The 27,191-nt window shown below is 37.8% G+C and overlaps 1 protein-coding gene and 1 pseudogene across 1 annotated transcript in view; one reads left to right on the plus strand and one right to left on the minus strand.

The window, feature by feature from the left end:
• IL1RAPL2 (interleukin 1 receptor accessory protein like 2) overlaps positions 1-27,191 on the plus strand; it is a 1,389,708-nt gene that overhangs the window by 256,484 nt on the left and 1,106,033 nt on the right. The gene's annotated exons all lie outside the window — the stretch shown is intronic.
• LOC109438751 (nucleosome assembly protein 1-like 1) overlaps positions 13,927-27,191 on the minus strand; it is a 166,743-nt pseudogene continuing 153,478 nt past the window's right edge.

A 27,191-nucleotide genomic window follows, 5' to 3' on the forward strand; every position in this document is an offset into this window, starting at 1 on the left:
GATATCAGAGGGGTTATTCATTATGAATTTGTACCAACTGGACAAACAGTTAACCAACTTTACTATTTGGAAGTGCTGAAAAGGATGTGTGAAAAAGTTAGACGACCTGAACTTTTCACCCACAATTCATGACTCTTGCATCACAACAATGCACCAGCTCACACAGCACTGTCTCTGAGGGAGTTGTTAGCCAGTAAACAAATAACTATATTGGAACACCCTCCCTACTCACCTGATTTGGCCGTCAATGACTTTTTTCTTTGCCCAAAGATAAAGAAAATATTGAAAGGAACACATTTTAATGACATTCAGGACATCAAGGGTAATACAACAACAGCTCTGATGGCCGTTCCAGAAAGAGTTCCAAAATTGCTTTGAAGGGTGAGCTAGGTGCTGGTGTTGGTGCATAGCTTCCCAAGGGGAGTACTTTTGAAGCTGACCATAGTGATGATATTCAGCAATGAGGTATGTAGCACTTTTTCTAGGATGAGTTCACAAACTTAATTGTCAGACCTCATGTATCTCACATCCAATTTCCTTTATTGTTAACATTTTACATTAGTATGATATTTTTGTAAGGTATATTGATGGATTTTATTTATGTATGCATTATCATTAAGTAATTTCTGTATGTTATTCAGATTTCCTTGGTTTTTACCTAATGCCCTTTTTCTCTTCTAAGATATCGCACCTAGGATATCACATTACAGTTAGTTGTGTCTACTTAGGTTCCTCTTGCAGTACTGGCTTATGAAAGTTTCCTTAGTTTTTATGACCTTGACATTTAAAAAACTACAATAATGTAAATAACATATATATGTTAAGTAAAATATAAATAACATAAAATATAAATAACGTAAAACTTAACATTTTAACCATTCTTACGTGTACAAGTTCAGTGGCATTAATTACATTATCATTGTTATGCAACCATCACCGCTGTCCATCTCCAGGACTCTTGCAAAACTGAAACACCATACTTATTAAACACTAACACTCCATACTCCTTCCTGCAGACTCTGGTAATTACCATTCTACTTTCTGTCTCTATGAATTTGACTACTTTATATAAATGGAATCATACAGTATGTATCCTTTTGTGTCTGGCTTATTTCACTTAATGTAATGTCCTCAAGGTTCATTCATGTTTTAGAATGTGTCAGAAATTCCTCCATTTTAAAGTGGAATAATGTCCTACTGTGTGTATACATCACATTTTGTGTCTCCATTCATTTGTCAATGGACGCTTGAGTTATTTCTACCCTTTGGCTGTGAAGAATAATGATACTATGAACATAGGTGCACAAATCTCAAGTCCTTGCTTTCAGTTATTCTGCATATATAACCAGAAGTGGAATTGCTTGAGCATGTGGTCATTCTATTTTTACTTTTCTGAAGAACTTCCATACTGTTTTTTATAGCAGCTACAGTATTTTACATTCCCACCAGCAGTGCACAAGGATTCCCTTTTCTTTACATCCTTGCCAACAATGGTCATTTTCTGGTTTTTGTTTTTGTTTTTGTTTTTATAGTAGCCATCCTAATAGGTGTGAGGTAATATTTTATTTGCAGTTTTCTAATTGTAAGTGATGTTAGGCATCTTTTTATTTGCTTGTTGGCAAATGTACATCTCCTCTGGAGAAATGTCTATTCAAGTCCTTTCCCATTTTATAATCAGGTTGTTTGTTGTTATTATTGACTTGTAGGAGTTCTTTAATTTGGATATTAAGCCCTTATCAGATATATAATTTGTAAATATTTTCTCCCATTCTGTGCATTAAGAATGATAAATTTATTATTTAAAAAATTATTTCCTTTTTGTAATTACAGTTGACATTCAATATTATATTAGTTTCAGGTGTACAGCAAAGTGGTTTGGTATTTACGCAGTGATCCCCCTGATTAGTCTAGTACCCACCTGGCACTGTACATACTTGTTGCATCATTATTGAGTATATTCTCTGTGCTGTACTTTATATTCCCATGACTATTTTGTAAGTACCAATTTATACTTCCTAATACCCTTACCTTTTTCCCCCAGCTCCACAAGCCTCCTCCCATCTGACAACCATCAAAATGTTCTCTGTATCTATGAGTCTGTTTCTATTTTGTTTGTTCTTTTATTTTGTTCTTTAGATTCCACATATATGCAAGATTATACGGTACTTGTCTTTCTCAGTCTGACTTCTTTCACTTAGCATAATAACCTCTAGTTCTATCCATGTTGTTGCAAATGGTAAGATTTCATTACTTTTTATGGCTAAGTACTATTCCATTGCATATGTGTACCACTTCATCTTTATCCAGCTGTCTGTTGATGGGCACTTGGGTTGCTTCCATATCTTGGCTATTGTAAATAGTGCTGCAGTGAACATAGGGGTGCACATATCTTTTCAAATTAGTATTTTGGATTTCTTCAGGTAAATACCCAGAAGTGGAATTGCTGGGTCATAAGGTAGTCCTATTTTTAATTATTTGAGGAAACTCCAAGCAATTTTCCATAGTAGCTGCACCAGTTTACAGTCCCACCAACAGTGTATGAGGGTGAGAAGGATAATTTTAAATAGACCTGCACATTATTTTGATATAAGTACCCAACTAATCAGAGATTTTAGTTTTTTTGACCAGGTTTTCAAGTCCATCCCTTTATCGTTAGTGCTTCCTACTTGTTATCCCCACACTCAACTTAGAATTGCTTAGAGATCTTTGATTCTGAAAAGAATTGCCATGCAATAAAAAGAGAGACACACGAAGAATAAGTGAATGACTGAAATTATTGTGGCTTCTGTCCAATAGACCATTGGTCCATAAAAAATATTCCCAATTTCTTCACCTTTTTCACCCAGCCGCTCTAATTGGTAGTTACAAAATAGCCATGGGAATATAAAGTACAGCATAGGGAATATAGTCAATAATGTTGCAACAATTATGTCCAGTGCCAGGTGGGTACTAGACTGACCAGGGGATCACTTCGTAAATTATATAAAAATCTAACTGTTATGCTATACACATGAAATTAATATAAAATAATATTGAATATGAACTGTAATTGAAAAAAACCCAAAAATCGTTGCTTATTAAAATAAAAGTATTTCTGAGAACAAGTTGTAAAACTCGACTTCACTCATGATAGACACGGGTAGAAAGAGCAAACCAGCCTTCTTCACTTTGTTTCTCAATCTTTGCTCTTGGATTAACAGGTGTGAATTGCCCACTTTCTGAGGTGGCATTTAATGGAGAATAAGAATTATTAGTATCCCCTGAAGATCTTGTGTTTATCCCACTTGTAGGAGAAACGGTACTGCATTTTGTGCGTTCTGGGGCTTCTACTTCTGGAATAGATACCTCAGTTTCCTTCTTCCCTCCTTTAGTCCGAGCTCTGAGAGGTGACCGAATAGGTGATACTGGTGGAGAAAATGGATTCAAACCAACACATTTCTGCTGCTCTATTAAATGCAAGATTTTTCCATGAGCCTCTATACTCAGCAGGTCCAAGTCTACAGTCCGTTCCTCCATGCTACTTGGTGTTAGAGGTTGTGCTGCTGGAAAAGTAGCCTTCATGTCACTTGTATGACTTGTCTCTTGTTTGTTCAACTCCCGAAGTCCATCCCCTTGCTCCACCATGGCCCAATAATATTACAGTTTGATCTCAGTATATATCCTGGAGCTTCCACTCCCATTTCCCTGCTCCTCCTTTCAAGTTTTTAATGTCCTTCTTTTAGATTAAAACTTACAAAGATTTGTGACTTAGTACTAATAGAATGAAGAAATACAGCAATTATTCTACTTTTGAACTTTTCAAATAGATTTCCAACAAACATACAACCTACAACTTCCTGTGAATAAAATTTTGACTACAGGGAAATGAAAATTTTATATTTTAATAACTTCATAAGTATTTTAAGGTTTTATTTGAGTAATACATTATTTCCTTTATCATTTTTATTCAGATTTTTTTTGTCTAGTGTATCTTATATGTTGATCTATTTTATTTTGTTTCTGAAGAACTAAGTTGCTTTGCATATGATTTACAATAAAATGCCACTGTGTGATTAAAGTCTCACTTTCAGGAAAATAAAGAAGGAAAAATTTAAAAATAGTATTCTCTAGGTGTTTCTTCAACTTTTTAATTTTGTCCTTTGTAAAATAAAAGTTTTATTAGCCAGTTAAAATTGATTTTATCTATTGAACAGGTAGCCTGTTGTTAGCTTTCCTAAAAATTATTCCCTTCTTCATGAACAGAAGGGATCGGATGCCTTCAGACCAAGTTTCAAATTACCCAAATGTCTTCTCAGGAAGGAGGTGGATATAAAAAAAATATGGACATCAAACAATATTTGCTCATGCTTTCCTAGCACATCCCAGGATTGCTTACCTTATGTTATTTCTGGGAATACCTAAACCATTTTGTGTATCCAACTGTTTGGACAGTTGCCAATGACAGCCTCTGTAATTCTGACAAGTCACTGCCACCTTGAGAAATCCAGGGATAATGCTGGTGCCTGTGTAACCACTGGGTGTAGCTCAAGCTGAAGTTTGTCACTGATATCTCTCTGTGACAGAAACAGGGTCTCAAATACAGAGACTGAGTAAGCCACTTGCCAGACTGGGAAGAGGATGCCTGTTTCAGGTATGGTGTTGTTATAAGAATGTTGAGGCTTTGTGGGCTGCTATGCTCCAACCAGTCTCACTGGGCCATGTTTTTGTATCTTGACTGCAGTGTTTCTCTTAATACCATTTTCTTTCTAAGATTTGATATTCTTTTCCCTTTCTCTGCTTCTATGGAGCACCATCTGACACTGGAAATTGGCTGATAGAAAAACAAATAATGCAACCATCCCAGTTCTAGCTGAACATGTTCCCTATTTTTATCTATCAGCAATGAATTTTGCATTCTGACAAGGGCTAGACCTTTGGAGAAACAGACTTCTCTTGGGTTGCTCCTGTGCTACATTTTTATCTCCCAGGTGTTTTGGAAGCTATTTACCTGTGCTAAGGATTTGGTATGTAATCAGGTCAGTTCTTCAGTGACTTAGTCTCATCTACATATTCTATGGAATCCTATTTGGTATGAACAGAATCACCCATGCATTGGGAAATTCTTTTCCCAGAAGATTTCTTTACAACAGGACTTCTACATTATTTGTAATGTGTCACAATGAAATGTATTGCAGTCCCATTGAGAAGTTTCTCAGTAATGGCACAAAAATGGGAGGAAATCTTAAAGCAAAGCTTTCTCTACTTTTCTTCGATTTTTGTTTTTGTTGTTAGCCAGAGAGACTCCCATTTATTATTAGGTTGGTGCAAAAGTCATCGCGGTTTTTACAATTATTTTTAACCTTTTAAACCGCAATGACTTTTGCACCAACCTAATTATTTAGTTGACATCATTGTTTTGTATTTTTTTAATTTCATTGAGCCTCTCTTTATATAGCTATAGGTAAAATTTATTAAACAATGAAAGTGACATAGACATTGTGTTAAGTGCTCTGCTTACACTATCTTTATCATACCCCCAGTACACTATTAGCGATGTTTTACAAATGAAGGAATTGAGGCTAAGAGCATTTAAGAGACTCTCCAAAAGGCCAGCGGCTAGTAATATAGAAGCTGAGATTCAAAACCAATATGTCCAAGCAGATGATTTTAAAGAATTCACTGATATTACTCAGGATATAGGCTAAGGTCCTGTGACAAAGAGACCCCAAAATACAGTAGTTTAAATAACATAGAAAACTCTGTCTTTGATTTCCCTGGATGAGGCAGCTCTGCTTCAATGGATACCTGGAGGACCCAGATTCCTTCCATTTTATAATACCATTGTGACCTAGGAATGCCCCTCATCCGCATAGTCAAAACTGTATCACTGTTGCATCTGCGTTCCAGCCCATGGGGAAGTTGAAACTGGGTGTACATAGGTCAAGTATTCTCAGTCTAAGGATGTGAAGCAGAAGATGCACGTAGCCACACCTAGTTGTAAGGGAAGCTAGGGAATGTAATCCCCACAGCACAGGCATGTATCTGGCCAAAACTAGGGAGGGGCTCTATTCCTGAAATATAGGAGCAAAGAAAAAAAAAAATTCAAGGGAAAATCAGCAGTTTCCCGCACCACTATAATACCTGATGTTATTCATCAGTATCCCCTTCTAGTATGTACCAAGACAGGTAGATGGTATCAGTAGGAGATTTTCATCTGTGGAGGAGAGAGCAGCCTGCAGTCAGATACCTTGGATGCTGTAGGTGTAAAGGTTCACAGATGGGAAGCTTTATAGAGCAACTCTGTTCACTTATGTATTTATGCTGATATTCACTGATTTTATAGCCCTTCTTAAGAAGTTCGGTTTAGGTTAGGAGACATTGATTGTTTTAGTATTTATGTAGTAGTCAAACTTTTGCTCTGTTATTGGTCATTTTTCAGTTGATTTTCTTTTAGAATATTCACAACCCAAACTATCAAGTTAATCTCTTTCTTTTTTTTTTTAAATTTCATTTTATTAAATTTATTGGGGTGACAATTGTTAGTAAAATTACATAGATTTCAGGTGTACAATTCTGTATTACATCATCTATAAATCCCATTGTGTTATTCTTGTAAATATGTATTAGCCCCACATTTTTAAAGATTTTTTTTGTCTTTTAATTACTTTTATTTTTTTTGCTAAGAACCTAACTTAGTTGGAAAGGATAACTTGGTCTCTAGAATACTGGTAATGCTTTCAGCATGATCATTCACAGATTTCCTCATTTCTGTGTCTCAGTATATGAGGTCTGACAATTAAGTTCATGAACTTGTAATAATGTTACTAACCTTTTTAGATATCAGAGGGATTATTCATTATGAATTTGTACCAACTAGACAAACAGTTAATTAAGTTTACTATTTGGAAGTACTGAAAAGGCTGCATGAAAAAGTTAGACGACCTGAACTTTTCGTCAACAATTCATGGCTCTTGCATCACGGCAATGCACTAGCTCACACGGAACTGTCTGTGAGGGAGTTTTTAGCCAGTAAACAAATAACTGTATTAGAATGCCCTCCCCATTCACTTGATCTGAACCCCAATGACTTTTTCTCTTTACTTGAAGAGAAAGGAAATATTGAAAGGAAGACATTTTGATGACATTCAGGACATCAAGAGTGATACAATGACAGCTCTGATGGCCATTCCAGAAAAAGTTCCAAAATTGCTTTGGAGGGTGGACTAGGTGCTGGCATCGGTGCATAGCTTCCCAAGGGGAGTACTTTGCAGGTGACCACAGAGATATTCAGTAATTAGGTATGTAGCACTTTTTCTAGGATGAGTTCACAAACTCAATTGTCTGACCTCACATACAAGTATACAGGTAAAGGATTAGGAATAGGTCCCATGATTTATAGCAGCCCTATTTCAGTCCCAGTGGGTATGAATGGTACATAGATGCCCTCCCATAGCAGCCACTGAGGCTCTGGACTCACAGATGATAGTCCTTCATTTCACAGAAGAGTGTGTGGTAAAGAGGTTGCTAGAAATACAAGTAGCTCTTCTGGGCTTCCTTCAGGAAAATTTCATTCTGGGATCTGGGAATGAAAATTTTTTCCACAGCTTGTTGCAAATACTTCTTTAAGAGAATGTTTTAAAAGCTGTCCAATAAACTGAATTGTGTAGGAAAACAGAGAAAATTATTAATAGCATAGAATTAGTACAAAGTGTTTCTCAGTGTGAGTGCTCATTTGAGTGTTAATGTGAGTAGGTGGGAAGATAGATGAGTTATATCATCTGATATGAGGAGAAATGTGGAGTTGGTAGACTTGACAGGTATCCCTCTCCTTCTACAGAACTTTAAGAAGGTGTCTTCTATACCACCTTCAAAGTCAGTGAGAAGTATTTTCTCTAGAAACAGATTGCTGAAATTGACCAGTTATTAGGTGGAGGGGCCAATCCAGTTGTTCAGGTTTATCTGTAAAAACCAAAATCAACTGACTCTTTTCATAGCCCAAGGGGGTCAGAAGGTATTCTGCTTACATGTTTCCCTATCACAAAACCACTATCAGAATTCATTTTCTAACGTTTAATTAATTAATTAATTAATTAAATTAAATTAAAGTTTATTGGGGTGACAATTTTTAGTAAAGTTACATAAATTTCAGGTGTATAATTCTGTAATACATCATCTATATCTCACATTGTATGTTCACTACCCAGTCAGTTCTCCTTCCATCACCATGTACTTGACCCTGTTTACCCTCTTCTAGAAACCCCCTCCACCCTTACCCTCTGGTAACCACTAGACTATTGTGTGTGTCTATGAATTTTTGTTTCTTCATTTGTTTGTCTTGTTCTTTTGTCGTTTTCAGTTTTATATACCACATATCAGTGAAATCACATGGTTCTCTGCTTTTTCTGTCTGACTTGTTTCGCTCAGCATTACTCTCTCAAGATCCATTCATATTGTCACAAATGTTCCTATATCATCATTTCTTACCGCCGAATAGTATTCCATTGTGTATATATACCACAACTTCTTTATCCATTCATCTATCGAAGGACACTTTGGTTGTTTCCATGTCGTGGCCACCCCTCTCCTGGGTATCTACCCAAAAAATCTGAAAACATTTATCCATAAAGACATGTGCCCCAGTGTTCATTCCAGTTTTATTTACGGTGGCCAAGACATGGAAACAACCAAATAATTCGTTTTTACTTATCACAATACAGCTTAAATATCAAGGCTGCCTGTTTAATTGGCAGTAATCCCCACTGAATTTTTGACTCATGCTGAAAAGGTGGCTGCTGGTGGCTGTTTTTATGAGGCTTTTGGTGTTTTATTTTGGCTTAAATCTATTTTTATTGTCAGAAGATGCATTATCTCTACCAGAATTTCTACTGTTCAGTATACAGGTTATCTCCACTATGATAGCTCTGTATCTTCAATGTCAGATACACTGCTCCCAAGTCACTAGATTTACACATTCTGTTATACTTCTACTGAACAGCTCTTAATCTGCTCAGAAAAACACACACAAAAAAACAACATGCTACAACCAGAAAATTTTATCCCCTTGCATTTAATGGAAACCTTTCTTGGCAAGGGTGGACAATTGTATTGAGAAACATTCCAGGTAGATCTGGCCAGTTTTGAAAAGAATTTTACAATTTAACTGTGTAAAAGCCAAACTTTGGTTGATACTTTGTTTTCTTCCAGTTTCTTTTTAAAAAAAATAAAATTTATTGGGGTGACAATTGTTAGTAAAGTTACATGGATTTCAGGTGTACAGTTCTCTGGTGGATACTTTAACATTCCTATAATATCTAATGTCAAAGCATATTCTATTTACTGACTTGCTCCCATAACCCAGCTGCCAATAATTCCCAGGAATCCTGCCTAATGTAATCCCTGTTTTAATTACTGGAGGGTGGAATTTCCTGCTGAAATTGGGTGACAAGATACAAGTGTACTTCTTGAGATAACTTTACTGCATAATCTTATATTGATTATATTTCAAAGGATGTATTTTCAGTTGTGGTACTCTTGGATTTATGCAAGAGTGGGCTGTATTATATCGGAGTTGTTCAGAAATTATTGAATGATTTTATCTCTAGAGAAACATATTTTAAATTAAGAGGGGAGAGTGCAGTGTTTTCTTCTATAGCTTGTATTCTGAAGTAGGTAATGTCTGATATTAAAGCCAGTTCATTGTTTTCACCACTTCTCTCCTAAAGCAGTATGAATGTGAAGTAACAAGATATGGGGACAGAGACTGTTGCTAGTCTCCCCATTTGAACAAATGGGATGATAATAATAATACGTGCCTTGCATATAGCTGTGGTGATGAAGAAATGAATATAAAGATTGTAAAACATGTTTAATATACGGTTAATAATAGTGGAAGCCTCTGAAGAGACAGTAGACTCTAGCTAACTATGGATTATCCACACATCTCCCTTCATGTATTTTCTGATTTTTCCTTTCTCTTTTCCCTCACCTCATCTCTTTTCTCTCTCCCTCTCTCTCTCTGCCTTCCCTCCACCTCTCCCTCCCACTCTCCCTGCCCTCTTTCTCCTTAATCTCTCCTCTCTCTGTCTCTCTCCCTCCCTCCTCTGTCCTCTCAATACTCTCTTTTCCCTTTTAGTACTTGTGTTAGGGCATTAAGTCTTCCCATCTTTACTCCGGAGTTATCTAGTACTTCTTTTTATGTCGTCTTTGACATCTTTATGTAGTGGACATCTCTAAAGATTTAGAATTGCGCTCAGAAAACTCTTATCCTCGAAAACACCCACCCCCACGCCCAAGAAGGGCTAAGCAGTAACCAGAGCAGAGGCAGAAGGAGAAATTGTGAGAAAAAAATAGAAAATCAGCATTAATGTTGACAAGGCAACCTATTTATCGAGTATCTCTTTCATGTCTAGCACTATGCTATAACTGGAGAGATAACTCTGAACTTCAAGGATTATCTCTTTTTCTTGAAGTGTTATTTTAGACTTAAAAAATCAGATAATAGCTACTGGGTAATATAAAAACAAATCCTAAGACAGACCAGTTCCATTATAATCATAATAGCCAGATACAACATCCTTGCCCTGATTTAGCCTATGTTGGTGTTTTCTCTCAGATGGGAAGATGGCTAGATTATTTCGATTACTGTAAAATAGTTGGGCTTTGAATGGGAGTGCTGTCTTTCTCCCTCCTTATTCAGATTCTTCTTTCTGCCCTCAGTGTCTGACCTTGCATCTGCCTTTAGTTACAGTCTTTACTCTTTTTTCTTCCCCTAGCCAATCCCCACTGTTAACATTTTGAATTTCATTGCCTTTACAAGATACCCATTCCTATAGCTCAGCAATTCTACCTTGTTGCAGCTACTGTAGCACTTACCTCTTATCTCTTTCAAAAGAAAGGTGAACCTAAGCAGCAACTCTGGCAAAGCAAACTACTGAGAAACTGCTTGATGTTATCTCAGAGACCTGTGCTTAGTTTGCAGAAGCAAATGTCATGCATGTCTCCATGTTGCTTAGTAGATTTGTCACTTGGGATTCTCAGGCATTTTACATGAGGCCCTGACTGGCTCAGATCCTCATCAGAATGCACTCCAATTTGTCCACTTCAAACCCACCAGGAGCAGAGGGCATTTACTTTGACATCTGCTCTTTGGAAGTAGCCCATTAATACTGCACTTGATGTGTCAGGGTCTTAATGAAATACCTGTCTCTTAGTTCTTTTATCCGCAATACATAGCCTGGTTCAAGGTCAGTGCCAACCTTAAGCTGTTTTTCATTTTTCTTTTCCCTTTTGACAGTCACCATATGCCCTGCCTATTTTTAATCCACAGAGCCTCTGCTCAGGTACCAGGAACTTGATGCACAGATTGGGGTGGGGCCAACCCTACTTGTCTCAAAGGACTTTGTCCACACCCAGAGCTGCCTCAATAAGCTCCCCAGTGATCTTATGTCCTTTGCTTCACATCCTATCAATATCTGTTCCAAAGTGCTTCTCTCACATTTATGAAAATGGCTCGCAATATAGGCACTATCATGTAGTTAAAACCACTCATGTACTAGATGCTAAGCTAGATATTGCGCATATATCATATTATTTTACTTAATACCTGTAGAACCACTGTGGGGCAGGTGAAAACTGAGGCTATGAGAGGCTAAGCAGCTTGACCAAGTTCACATGGATAGGCAGTGCAGAATCTAGTGCTGATAGTAGCTTAATATTTTAAAACTTCCTGGACTACCACTATTTTTAAAATAAGCAATCATCTATTCATTATTTTCAGACAAGAAACAACTACTGAACACTATTCTGTGACTGCCATTATGCAGTCATTTGGGATATAGGTAAAAAATAGTGTCTCTTCTTAGATAGATATCAAATATACTAGAGAGAGAGAAACAAATGGATAAATGAAATGTCATAAAAATAAGTGTAAGATTGAAGACGTATAGACGGCACTATGGAAACTCTGAGGCAGGATACTTAACCTAGTCTAGTGCAGGTTATTTAAACTATGTTGTCTCACAGAGTAATAAGAGTATTCTCTCCCTCTACCTCTCCCCCTCCCTCTCTCACACACATCCTACATCCCTAGATTAGATAGGTTTTCTTTCTCCCTTTGCATTTCCTTTGCATATCTCTGTCACAGCACTTATTCATTGTATCCATTCACTTAACAGCAGTTTATTGAGTACTCACTCTTTGCCAGGTTCTGTTTTAGGAACTGGGAATAGAGCAGTGAACAAAACAAAGTCCTGCCCCCTTGGATTTCATCTTATAGTGTGTAGACAGACAAGAAAACAATACTGGGGGTGCACTTTGTTATCGGTGCATATTGCATATTATAATTTTAATATAGTTTTTTCCTTTTTAAAAATATGTATACATTTTTTGGATACCTTCTGTATATAAGTGGATATAGAATAAAATGTCAGGGCATGAAAAAGTGATATGAGGGAAATGAAGCAGAATGAGGAGTTGGAGAGTGGTAGAAGGTGTTACAGGGAAGGTTCTGTGAGAGGGTGACACTTCTCATGCAGTACTGTGATTATTTGTTTACATTTTGGGCTCCTCCTTCATACTATGCACTTCTGGAGGCAATGGGCCATCTGCCATGTGTTACTTTTCTTTGTATCCCTAGGTAAATAAACCCAGAAGGTTGAGGGAATTGACCAAAGCATGGTTAAAGCGATAAATCAGTGAGTCTGGAAATCTCAAGAATGAAGATCAGGTGATGGGTGAGTTAAGGGAGTGAGGGAGCTTGAGTGCTGGGAGACTGTGATCAGAGAATAGGAGATTTACATGTCAGTTTGAAGAGACTGAACAATTCCTCATGATTTCATGGTGGCATTTAGAGTGAGGGTGACTAGGTGGAGTACCGGGGAAGACCACTGAGTTGAGTAGCTCAAACTGTGAGGCTAGGACAGTTCTCAAACTTGGCTGCACATTGTCATCAACTAGAGAGCTTGTAAAAATGAGTCATAGAGACCTTCCATGTCACCCCAATAAATTTAATTTAAAAAAAAAAGAAAAAGTTTGATTCAGGAGGTCTGAGTAGGCTCCTGAAAAGTTATGTTTTCAAATAAGCTCTACAGGAGATTCAGATGCACAGAGCCAAGGTTAAGGACCCCTGGACTAGGATATTAGAAATTTGATCCACGTGGTTTTTGAAGCCATGCAAAATTATGCCAAATTGTGTAGAAAGGAAGCCCATGGACCAGGTGTAATGGTGCTCAATGAGTCTTAGAAGTGATCAGAAATCAATAGATGACTGTGATGAGGAGTGGGAGAATATGGTGGAATCAGACGGGATGAGCTTGGAAAAAGAGGGGTTTTACACAAGGATGAAAGAGTGATCAAAGTCTTCTACCAGTTAAGGTCTATTTAGAATTTTAGACATCAGCATGTAGTTTGGGGTGCTTTGCATGAAAGGAAAGCCTGGGCATCATACCTTGCATGATAGATTTGAAATCATGAAAGTTAGGCATTGTCTGCTTTACCTAGATATACAACCAGCCTTGTGCTTAGGAAATGAAGACCCTAGCTTCATTTCTGTGTTTCAGGGAGACCTTGGGCAAGTAGCTTGGGCGAACCTCTAGAAGATGGGCCTGCTTTGGAGGAAAAATAAGTAGTTAAAGCCTAGAACATTTTTCTGATAGTTTTTGGACCTAGTAGGGTACACAGCAATAAATAAGACCAATTGATTAAGCATCAATTATTTGCAAAGTGTTCCCATCCTACCTACTGAGAAAGAAAAGTTACTTTTCCCTGAAAGGACAGAGTGGGAAAATAACAGTTCTTTGACAATGCTTTCTGAATATTTGAGGTTTTGTGGTATATTGACTCATGGTTTTAAGGTAAAGATTATCAGGAGCTTTCACTTAGTCTGGGATTTTTCCCTAAACCAGTGAGACACCCCCCCACTCCCCCCACCCCCAACTAAACTTACAGGCCCTATATAAATAATGGAAAAGACATGTATATGGGCCAGTGATTTTTATTAATATCATCGTCATAATCATCATCATCATCATCATCATCATGTACAATCTTGAAAAGGGCCTGGGGTTTTAATGTTAGATAAGCCTGCATTTCATTTATGGCCCTTGATACTTAGTGTTGTACTTAGAGTCAAGGTAGGTGACTCATCTGAGTTTCAATCCTGTCCTCTGTAAAATAAGGATAATAATTGTTCCTTTACACCATTTTAGTATTAAATGACACAATGTATGTAAATGAACATGGCAAGTGATAGGTGGCTCAATAAATGTTGACTTTCTGCTCAGCTCTTCTTTAGATGCCCTTCCCAACCTCATTGTAGCAAGAGAGAATTATATTTTAATTGAGTCTGAGTTAATGTGTTCACTAATTGTTATCCTCTGTCAATGGGACAATTTTAGTCTAGCTCATATATGCATTTGTTATTTAACTGCAGTAAAAAGTATTTGAGAGGGAGAACACCAATTGACAGCTAGATTATTGATTTCTGGAATGAAATGTAAGCAAAAATAACCACTCAAGCTGCATTTTTCTGTTGTTTGCTAAATATCTAACTGGTGTATGTAGAGAAAAAATATGCCTGGTGATTTCCAGTATGATTTTGGCATATGACTCTGGTAATCTAATTTTCAAGACCTGTATGTAAATTTCAAGTCCTAAAGGTACCTTTTCTAAAACAAACAAGTAACCAGAACTACAATAGCTAAAATGCTTTGGCTGTAAGTTTGTCTTTAACAGTCACTAATTTATATGACCAAGGGGACTTATGTTTGTAATGCCATCCCCTTTAAGAGCTGAGGTTTAAACAAGTGAGTAGCATGAGTTATAAATGAATTGAAAATCGCCTTCTGTTCCAGCCCAATGCAATGGTCTGAGTTCTACAATGAGCCCGATTTGGTGAGGTAACTTATGTCACCAGGAGGAGCTCTCTACAGACTGCTCCATTTGTCACTGCTGTCCGAAGGACACAGTGGGCTGGCGAAGTTGGAACTCTGTAGAATTTTTATGGGGCTGCATGCATGTGGTGGTTTCCCTTATCAGACTGTAATTCAATAAGAAATTTTATATATATATATATATATATATATATATATATATATATATATATATATATAAAACTATGTTTAAATAATTCTAGGGTTGTGACACAACCTGACCAAAGCCACGAGAATTAATGCTGACACTGGGATATTACCTTACCCTGAGAGCAGGTTGGATGAGGGGAAGGAAAGGATTGGTTGCTGGAGAAGAGTCTCTATTCATGATGGAGTGTTCATTTGCATGGCTATTTGTTTGGGCTGCTTTGGTCTGTGCCATGTGGCTCAATGTAGTGATTTTTCATGTTAGTTTCTCTCTATTGCCCATGCTTTCACCTTCCTTTTAAATAAGAGAGACCAAAACACATAAAGGGTGACCAGAATCATCACATGAATTTGTTCCAAGAAAACAGGAACCAGCCTTTTGGAATGGGTTCTGCCATTTGCCCCCAGAAGGGTGAATGGTCAAAGAAAATCACTGGGGACAGAGATCAGGTCAGGAATGGAAGGGTTCTTTGAACATTTTTTTTTTTCAAAAGGAAAACTGCTTTATTGTTTTCTGTTGCACAAGTAACATGTCCTCATTCTACAACTTCAAACAGTGCAGAAAGGTACAAAGAAGAATAGAAACTGTAAGAATCATTGATTATAATCCCTCTCTCCATTCACCAGAGATAACATGTTAACATTTTGATAATATTTCCTCTGTCTGTCTCTGTAATCTTTAAACAGTGGTTTGTATGTTTTTATTAGAATAAATTTCTAGAAATGTAATTCACATTTTAAGAGCTTGTGTTTCCTATAGAAAGATGAACCTTACCAAGACAGGGCTAATTTACACTGCATCACCAGTGTGTGAAGGTGCAGAAGAAAGGTAATGGTCTCCATTTATTCAATAATGACCATGTGCCAGGCATGGCTTTAAGCCTTTTGTATTCATTAACTCATCTAATCCTCACAATAACCCTATTAGATGGATGTTATTCGCATCCTTTTTTGATAGTTGGAGAAACTGAGGTTTAGAAAGTTTACAAGGCTGGTCATGAAGTTGAACCAGAATGTTGAATCAGACTTTATTATAGGAGAAAGGAATATTCTCTCTCTCTCTCTCTCTCTCTCTCTCTCTCTCTCTCTCTCAACCCACCAACCCTCCATTCCCCTCCATTCCCCCCACTCTCCTCCCCCTCACTCTCTCAGAGCAGGGTCCAGGGACAAACAACCAATGAAAGAAGAAATGAGGAGCCTAGTGGGTAAGCAAAGAGCCATGGGAGTTCTAAATAGTTGTGGATCTTCAAATTTAGGACTTTCTAGGCAAAGATGTCCTTGCTCGTTCATTACTAAATAAAAAGAAAATAACTTTCACTTCAATGCTGGGCTTCGTGAGTTGCTCAACAATAAGAAGAAAAATAGAGACAGATATATACACAGTTATGCATGTGTGCAAACACACACACACATACACACCTGGAAAAGAGTGCCCCCATTCTGGCTTTGATTCTTACTTTCTCCTTTATCTTGCTCAGACCAGAACACCAGAAGGAATACCAGTCTTCATCAAATGAGGCACTCCTGCAATTTTCCAGCATTAAAATGAAGTTCGTGCATGAATGTTCATAAATGCAGTGCTGGATAGAAAATTGAAGGTCTCTTATCATATTCTGCTAAGCACTTTGTATGAAGTGAGAGATCACATGAATAACTGTCTGTATGACCTTAGGCTATATACTTCTCTTTTCTGGACCTCAGTTTCTTCCTCTCTAAAAGATGGCCATAGGACTAAATTAAACTTGTGGGCCTTTTAAGCTCTAAGATCTGATATTTTAATCAGTTCCTAACTGCTTTTTATCAATTCCTAACTTTTAATCAGGTCTCAACTGTTCTGACTTCGGGTTTTTCTCCTGGACTTTTCTGATTTTTAATTTCTCATGACCTCTCAAGGCTGCTTAAATGATAACTTGTCTAGTGATGCTGGAAATTGTTCTGTTGAAGACTTTGGATGATAAAAAGTGAGTCACTTCATGGTCTATCAAATGGGAACAATTAAGTCCCTGTGGTCTTAGAAGAGAGCTTATCATGGTATTTTTGAATTCTCGACATAACAAAGGATGATCTTCATTAAGATTGTTCAAATCTCATTTTTACAAGAGTCATTGGGGCACAAATACATTAAGTGATTTTTATTTCCCAAACACACACCTAATTAGTAGTAGGGACATGATAGAACCCAGATCTCTTAACCCTTTGTCTAGAGTTGGGTTTCCCAAAGTGTATTCAACTTGGGACAAGTCTCAATATATTCTGGGTGGGGGTGGGGACATGGGAAGGAGGATTCTGACATCAAATAAGTTTGGGAAACGCAGCCCTGTCTGGAGAAGCCACATACACATTGATCTCTGAGAAGTCCTATAGTGTAGAATTCTTTGAAGCTTTGTTTTCGCTAGGTTTCTCAAATATATTGAATAATGATGATGAAATGATATCAATTATAGTAGTCTCCTCTTAGTATATCCTCCCTCTGTGTTTCTGATATTATTCTAAGTTTTCATATATATTGATATGCCTCATGAAAACGCTGTGAGACTTTTTATCATCCCTCATTTTTTTCTTTTGAGAAAACAGCCAAGACATTGAAACCAGAATTATTGGGGGGATCACTGCATAAATTATATAAATGTCTAACCACAGTGCTGTACACCAGAAACTAATATAAAATAATATTGAATGTCAAATACACACACACACACACACACACACACACACACACACACACACACACAGAGTACCAAACAATGTATACACATTTTAAGAAACGAAAACTGTATTAAAATTGTAATACTCAATATACAAGTTCGGACAGTTAAGTTTGGAAACTCATCCTAGAAAAAGTGCTACATAGCTCATTGCTGAATATCACTACAGTAACCTCTGAAATACTCCCCTTGGGAAGCTATGCACGGACACCAGCACCTAGTCCCCACTTCAAAGCAATTTTGGAACTCTTTCTGGAATGGCCCTCGGAGCTGTCTTCATGTTACCCTTGATGTCCTGAATGTCATCAAAATGTCTTTCAATATTTCCTCTCTCTTCAAGTAAAGAAAAAAAAAAGTTGTTGGGGTCCAGATCAGGTGAGTGGGGAGGGTTTTCCAATACAGTTATTTGTTTACTGGCTAAAAACTCCCTCACAGACAGTGCTGTGTGAGCTGGTGCATTGTCGTGATACAACAGCCATGAATTGTTGGCAAAAAAGTTCAGGTCATCTAACTTTTTCATGCAGCCTTTTTAGCACTTCTGAATAGTAAACTTGATTAACTGTTTGTCCAGTTGATACAAATTCATAATGAATAATCCCTCTGATATCAGAAAAGGTTAGCAACATCATTGCAACAAGTTCGTGAACTTAATTGTCAGACCTTCGTATACCTATAATAAATGATGAATATAAGTCACGTTCGACTTCTGCAATTACAAGAGGTGCTCAAAGTGGTTACCATCAGCGTCCAGATACTCCTGATTATAGCAAACAACTGCTTGAGCAACGTTGGCCAAAGAGTCCACTTGTATACATTTCTTTTTGGTACTCTGGATGTGTGTGTGTGTGTGTGTGTGTGTGTGTGTGTGTGTGTGTGTGTGTATAGTACAGCATAGGGAATGTAGTCAGTGGTATTGTGATAGCTATGTGCAGTGTCAAATGGATAGTAGACTTGGTGGGGTTATCATTTTGTGAGGGGTGCAAATGTCTAATCATTAAATTGTTTTTGTACACCTGAAACTAACAATACAAAAAGAAAAATCAAGACATTGAAAGATAAAGTAATTTGTTCCCAGTCACACAGCAAGGACAAGAGGACAGAGCTGGGATTTCAACCAAAGCAGTTTGGTTTCAGAGCCTGGGCTCTTAAATCAGTATGCTTAGCTTGCCACAAAAAACTTTTGTACATGAATGAAAAACCTGTTGATGTCCGGTGGAACCAGTATTCTTCAAGAGCATATGTCTTTGTCTATTCAGCTGCTATAACAAAATACCACAGACTGGGTAGCTTATAAACAACATGAATTTATTGCTCATAGTTCTGGAGGCTGGAACATTCAAGATCAACATACCAGCATGATAGCATTTTAGTGAGGGCTCTCTCCCTAGTTTATAGCTGGCACCTTTTGGCTGTGTCTTCACATGGTAGAAGGGGCAAGGGACCTTTCTAGAGCATCTTTTGTAAAGGCACTAATCTTATTCATGAGGGCTGTACCTTCATGACCTGGTCACCTCCCAAAACCCCACTTTCTAATACCATCACATTAGGCAGTAGGATTTCAATATATGAATTTTGGAGGAATGGAAACACTGAGACCATAGCAACACGTTAAGAAATACTCCTCTAGAATTACTTCCAGTATGCACAGTGAAATGGGATTAGGTAAAATATCACAAAGCTCTTGAGTAGCAGAGCTGGAATAGACATTAGAAATCATCTCTCTTGGCAGAGGAGGAGTCTGGGACCAGGAGAGGGAATCTCCAACTCCAGGTGTATGGCAGCTGAAACTAGAAACCATGGCTCCTGATTCCTAATTCAGTAGTATTTATTTACAAGAAATCTTTGGAAAATGGGATAAAAGAAGTCTCAGGTTTTCTCACTGTGGGAATTTGAGGACCATATATATTATCCCTCTTACTCTCTGAGCTTATAGAAGGTGACAACAAGACATGGGGTACAGAGAAGGAGCTGGGTACCTAGGAAAGAAGGCGGCCATTGTATGAATTGATGTGAGGACCTTATTCCTAGTGTCTCTAGCATAGAGTAGGGACTAAGCACATTGTTGTTGAATAGAGAAATATGCTATTAACATTGTTATAGCATTTTATGACTTACAGAGCAGTTTGATAGTCATTTTTAGTGATATGGTAGGAGAGACAGTGCAAAGAGACCTAGACAGTGGATCATGGGGCTGGAGAGGGGAGAACCATAGTAGTCCAAACAAAAGAGTGGCTGATTGTTGTGGAGGTTGTGAAGAGTCCTGGAATTATTAGAATAAAATTGGTGATTTGGGGCCTGGCCATGGTAACAGCTTGCTTAATCTTCACTTTATTTTAATTTATTTAAAGGATGCCTCCAAACTTCTGCAAAAAGCAAATTCTTAAGGGACGTTATAAAGTATCAGGGATCTTTGAAATTGGGTTCCATCCATCAATGAAGAGAATTTACTTTAATAAATACCCAAGAGAAGTAAGATCCTAAAGTAACTGTCACTAAACTAGTCTCATATCTCCTAGTCAAAGTTCACTAAACTTTCAAAAATTCATTAGCCAACTAAATGTTGGAGTTGCTAAGACTTTGATTCTTTATTCAGGGTGATTGGAGGTCATATTTCACATTTTCCATCTAGGGAGCTGAGGCCATGGTGGGAGTGGCCACTGCGGAGTTCTGTCATTCCTTAAGGCCACATGTAGGCTTCTTGACTGTCTCAGGCTGTGGACTGCCATCATTTCTGTATTTAGGTTTGCTTTTTCTTGCTCATAATTCAGGTTGGGGGTGAACTAAATAGTATGTTTCCTCCACAGGCCTATTGAGAGGTTGGAAATCTGCTTTTCTGTCTCTAGACTTTTTTTGTTTTTTTGAGTTTTCAATTTATTTATTGAAACCTTATACATACGTTGTTTGGCTGTAGAATTCTAAAGTCATAATTTTTTCCAGAAACGTTTTTATCCCATATCGCAGAACAATGATTATAGCAAAGGAATACATAAGTCACTCAATTTGCTTCTCAGTGTGTCAAATAGAGAATTATTTGCTCATTTGGTAAATATTACCTCATCTGCTTCTTCACCTTCTTCATCATAATCATGACCCCCATCTTCAGGAGCTTCTCCAGTAAAGTATAACACTGATCTTGGGATTATATGCTCACGTAAAAAGTGACCAATTTCAAAGTTTGCAGCAAGGATAGCTTTAGCATCGTCATTCAGATCTCCACTCTCAGGAACTTCATGAGGGGCAAAAAAAAATTAAAGAAAGAGTGACTGGGGTGTGGAGAAGGAGGCCCAAGATGGAGGAATAGTAAATAATAATAATAATAATAATAATAATAATAAAAGAATCATTGAAAACTCTTTTGGTCACAGTATGAACTGTCCCATGGCCCTCACATTTCTGCTTCTTTTTAATGATTTTCACAGTGACATTCTTCCCTCTTTTCCAATCTGACTGGTTCCTTGTACGACCTGTATATTCTGGTCCATCAAAAGAAAAGGGATCAGAATCATCTGGTTCTGACATCATCCTATATGTCTTTGTCAACACTTCATTTGTGAAATATTCACTGGCTTCAACGTGAAATTCTAAGACAAAACTCATAGGCTGGCCAGCATCTGAGAACTTCACTTTAATATTTTTCTAGTGCTTCAGAATAGGTTCGTCATGTGCCTGCACTATATCACTGAGCAAGTCAACGTTGTTAAAAACAGTCAACCAATGTTCAGGAATTCCCTTGGGGTCTTTTTTTTTTTTTTCTTTATCTTTTTTTTCACCTCCAATCTTGGAATTTTCATTTAGTTCCTCCAAAATTTCATCTTTTTCATTTGGTTTCCATTGACATTCTTTTTCGGTAGGTTCATAAATTGCATTATGATCTCGAATCACTTATGAAATAAAGGCCGATAGGGAACAGCATACTTTCTTTCAACAGCATGAGCTTCCTCATAGAACTTGGCTTCTATTTATGCACATTTAACTTGAAGGTTTTTGAGAGGATTCACTCGCCTTTTAACTACCCTAGGCAACTTTTCAGTGTGTCCTGTTGGTGTTTCTACCAGACCATCATGACTTTCTTGGAGGGCCACAAGAATTTGAGGATTTTACATCATCTGAACAGTCAGCTGATGTGCTTTGATTTTTATTTCTTCACCAGTTTCTTCTTATTATACTTCTTCAACATCACACAAATCTTGATCAAGTTCAGACTGTTCTTTGTTGTCAATGTCTGCCGTGTTGTAAGAACTCCAGATATCGGTGGCTAGCACTCACAGCAGCATCTGCCTCTAGACTCGGACCTTCAGGAGGACAGGAGGGCAGGGTCCATATCAGTACTCTTGACTGTTATGTCAGCAGTATATACCATGAAGCCTGGAACACAATATGTGCTCAGTAAATAATTGTTGAGTAAGTAAATGTTCTGTAGTGAAAGGTGAGTGGCAGAAATCATCATTTACATCTTTGTAGTCTACTCAAAGTAGACAGTCATGATTTTTGATAATGTTTGTCATGATAATTGGGTCTAATTTCCAAACCTCACCTGTAGAAGTTAATTAGTTACTGTGTAGGTTCTATGACTATTAGTTGGATAGGAGGGACAGTTGGATGGCAGAAATAATAGTTTTTTCTAACCAGAACCTCTTAGTGACAATACATATTAGATCAGTAAATGTCTGTTGAATTGGAGTCAAAGGAAAATGATACCCTACATTTGGATTTTCGGAACAGCAGGTATTAATCACCCTCCTTCACTACTATCACTATACAGATGAAGAAACCCAGGGTCAGTGACTTATCATGAGCACCCAACTGGTTAACGATTTAGCTGCAACTCAAGGGAAATCTGCTGTTTCCCAGTTCAGTGTTCTTGTCACCATGCTTCACTGTTACCTCTAATCAACAGTGGAAGGATTTGCCTCAGAGCTGCGGCCCTATTTCAGTGCTGGGAAATATCTCAGAGACTCTGTAAACTTTGTAAAGGGCTGTCAGTCAACTTACCTCTATGCCAGAGCCAACTGTATTCGAGAAAGTTCTACCAAGTATGAATGTATTACTTTTGTTTCTAAGTTAAAAAATATTAGAGGAGGAATATGATATTACCAGGTGCTTACTGTAACAGACAGAATAGAAAATATTGGAAAATGTAGAGAAGTGTTCCTTGCTTTTTAGCAGATTGCAGTTTTATACCAGAGATAACATGAAAGTGACAGCTTCAGAGAACAACACTCTGATATAGAAATGTTGGGAATGTGGCACAGTGTTTAACTGGTGCTGGAGTTCAGAGGAGTGGGGATCATTAAGTAAACTTCTTATGATGACAATATAGTAGATTTTGAGAGCAGACTTCAGCATTCACATTTTGTTGCAGCTTCCTCCTTTCCCGTTCACACCTCTTTTCAACAAGTTTGATGGTGGTGAATTCCGTAAGAAGGGCTCCTATTGCTACCACTAACTCATTTTATTGATTTCCTATCCAGTGACTCCTTAGGGAGGAAGATGGGTGATGGAATTCATAATGTGATAAGTACTTGAATGCCTACATCTGGGAGATAGAGATATTTGTACACAATATTATGGAAATAGGCAAGCTTACATTGAGAACAGTTTTATTAAAAAGCAAGCTATGTTTTGATTTGTGTGGAGGGATTTATTCTGTCCTTCGAATCAAAATTTTATGTTTTCATAAATATTTGTCTATATGTAAGTAGTATTTCCATGAGGGAGTAGGTAGATTGAAGTGGTGATAGTGCTAAAGATTATCCCAGTGATAAAAATTAATGCATATTTCCCCTTATAGTTCAGAACAGGCAAAGAGTACTTAAAGTAAGAGGCGTTTACTTGAGTTAAAGAGTAGTTTCTCTGCAATCGTGTTCCCTTTCCTCTTTTCTTTCTTTGAGTGATTTAACATGTCCTATTCAAGGCCTTTCTTGCTCTGCTGTAGTAGTACTATTTCTTTATGGACCTCCACATGTTGCTGCATGTGGAACAGTTCAGAGATTTGATTGAAACATGACCTTGATTTTCCCACTAGTTCTTCCTTCCAAATGAACCTACATCATAGGGAAGTATAAAGTCATTTGTGGGAGGGGATTTGGGAGTGAGGTTCCCTTATTTGGAGTCAAATATTTCAGCATTCTGGCCTGGAGCCTGGTGGGCAGCAGGGAAAATATACTCCTTTGTGCCTTCCCAGACTGGCTTACATCAGGGCTGCAGAGCATATATTATGAGCTGATGTCACTGGGTAAAAATAGGTTTATTTTGACCCCTAGGAACAAGTCATCTCTGAGGAAAGAGACAGTTTCAGCAGCCTCATTGATGAGCAGAGCTGAGAAGAAATCGTTTGTTTTCATGGAGGGGGAAAAAAATCTTAAAAGCAAGACCTCGCCCCCTAACTTTTTTTTTTTAACTTCACAGCTGAATTCCCTCACCAGTAAATCTTAATTTCACAAACTCTGAAGCTATTATTGCATGTGTCTTTTTTCTTTCACAAGGTGCAAATCACAACAATAAAAAGTGATGAATTGGGTTATTAGAAAAGGGAGCAACTGTGCCTTTTTAGGGCCCCACCTAGAGGACTGGTTCTGTTATTTGGATTTCTCCAGGAGTCCAAATTCCCTCCTTGGAAGCCATTGGGTTATGGGGTATGTATAAATTTGTTTGCTGTAAAATTGCTCTGGTTACATTGGAGACTCAGACATACTCTTGCTCCTGCTGCTGGGACTTAGCAATTTGTATGAATAATTTGTGTGAACAAATTGTCCCTGTCTGTATGGAACCTGCAAGACTCTTGTCCTTCATAACAAAAAGAGGATGTCATCTTCAGGGTCCTCACTGACCAAAATGGGCAAGTAGCATTGAAACAGATGGCAATCTGAAGTTCCTATGGTGGTTTCAAAATCCAGGCAGGTATTCTGAACAAAAAGACTAATGAAGAAGTCTTCCCTGTATGCGAACCATGCTAGGGAAAGCATTTGATTCAATTCCTACTTCTCTCTGTGTGCTGCTGACCTCATGCAGGGATCTCGCTTTCACTAGAGCAATGCTGATCCTTGTGACATTTGCAGGGAGAACTCTAGGCTCGAAATCAGGAGACCCAGTTCTAATTCCATCCCTGACATTAACTGTCCGTTTAACCTTGAGAAACTTATTGCACTTTTTTGTGTTTTATTTTCCCTGTCTATGAAATAAGACTAACAATATCTGCACTAGCTATTTCACAGGGACGTTGAAAAAATGAAACAAGGAAATGGGTGCTCTAGAATCCTTTGAAAGATGAAAACAAAAGTGTTATTCAAACTACAGGTATGTGGGGAAATTATTATTGTTTAATATCTTTATAGCTCTTCAAGATCAAGCTTTTTGGTGCCTTTGCTCGGAGAAAAAAGACAGCTGATGCAAGGCACTGCCACAGATATTATGGAGAGTAAGTAGGGAAGGGCCTGGAGAAACTGGACCTTTCTGGAAGAGTTGAGCAGCAGAAGGAAACAAGAACATTCATGGGCTGGCCCAAAGAGTAAAGAAGGCTACTGGGGCCCTGATTTAGACATTGTGCAGCTATGAGAAGGAAAGTACTCCCGTGCTTCCAGTGAAAAATGTTGCTATCAGAACCCACTAATGGTGACTCCTCATTCTCTCCTCCTAGGGAGAAAGAGACGGCAGTGGGGAGACATCCTTAGAAAAGTGTTCAATGGGTAGGGTAAGGCCAGGAGTGCAAATGCTTGGGGGAAGATGGTGGTTCTTCCCATTTCTTCTCTCCCTTACAGTTATGTAAGATCTCTTATTTCTCCATAAAGACCAAATCCTGCTTCCTAAGTTGTAATTATCTCTTCAACCCCCAAAACAATATTTGCTACAACCGAATTATAGTATGTCCCGAGGAGTTAGTACTTCTCTCAGATTTGGTACAAGGCAATTTAACCTATGTGATAAAGGGGGCTAACCTGACTTGTGAGAGCTCTGTCTCCTCTTTCCCCCGTGCCACTGAAAGAATGGTTGGAATGATGAGGGCAGTATTTCCCTCCATATGTTCTGTCCAGTACTAATTTCTGTAGGTGTTCTTTTTTCCAGAAAAGGGGTTACATGGTCAAATAAATTGGTAAATGCTTCATGGTATGGTTCCCTCTAGGAAATTTGCCACGCATGTTAGGATAGTGAAAACACTGAGAAATTTAATGGTAAAGAAATTGGTTTAACTTTGCTTAACCCAGCATTTCATAAACTTATTTTCTTTTGGAAGCTCCCTTTTCATATAATACTAATCAGAATTTCTCTTGTTCAATAGAAGGCTTTTGAGAGGCAGATTCATTTTCTAATGCAACCATAATTCTGGTTATTATCCCAGATAGAAAGCCTGAGGTTTGCTGATTAGCCTTCTCCAAGATTAAAATCATCACACTACGACAATGATACAATCAGGACAGTGATGTTTTCTGTCCCAATAAACTATTAAAATACTAGGATAATTTGACCTCTCCATTATAAGATAGCCAAACAATGAAAGTAATCAGCACATACTGTGTGCTCCCTATGAGACAGCCAATGTGTTCAGCACTTTCTCTGGTTACTTTTAAGTCTAACAACAACCCTCAAGATAGGTTAAGAGGTTCCCCATTTTAGAGCCCAGGGAACTGAGGGATAGAGGTTAAGTAAATCACCAAAGGTCGCAAACATAGTAAGAGGCAGAATGGGGGTATGAATTCAGATCCATTTAACTCCAGAGTTCATGAGTTGGATTTACAATATTTCAAGTTAGATCTTGACTCCTAAGCAGAACATGGCATCAAAAATTTCAAAATTCTGTATCTGAATCATGTATCAACCAAGACTACAGCATTCAGGAGCCTATCTTTTGGTTAAGCGGGCCTCCACCTGCATCACCAGAGTCAGTGTGAGTATTATTATAGGTATCACTCACCTACAGAACAGCTAGTCAGTTTAAAATGCTCTGAGAATCACAGCATGAGTATCTTTAGATTTTTAAAAACTCCTTTTTGACCACTTTACTAAGTTTTAAACCAATTTTTCACTGCCATTGCTGGAGGCCCTCTCATTAAGCCAGTTGCTTGGTGTTTATAAATATAATGTCTTTCAAATGAGTGTCTTTAATTGTTTGTGTTCCTCCTCAATCTCACTAGCACCCTGTCCATTCCTTTCTCATCGCTCTAGAGAGTCAGCATAAAGCCTCCTTTCATGGACATATGGAAACAACTTCATTCCTCCAGACAAAGCTGGCTCCAACTCAAGATGGCACCCACCTATTATAGCTTACTTTTATTACACATCTATTATATGTTAGGCATGTCCTAAGTGTTTTACATGGATTAACTCATTTTATAATCACGACAACCCTATGGAGGAGGTATTATTATTTATCCTCATTTTACATATGAGAGAACTGAGCATCAGCGGGGTTAAGCTACTTGCTCAAGATTATACACCT

The sequence above is a fragment of the Rhinolophus sinicus genome, chromosome X, assembly GCF_036562045.2.
Source record: "Rhinolophus sinicus isolate RSC01 chromosome X, ASM3656204v1, whole genome shotgun sequence".
Lineage (NCBI taxonomy): Eukaryota > Metazoa > Chordata > Mammalia > Chiroptera > Rhinolophidae > Rhinolophus > Rhinolophus sinicus.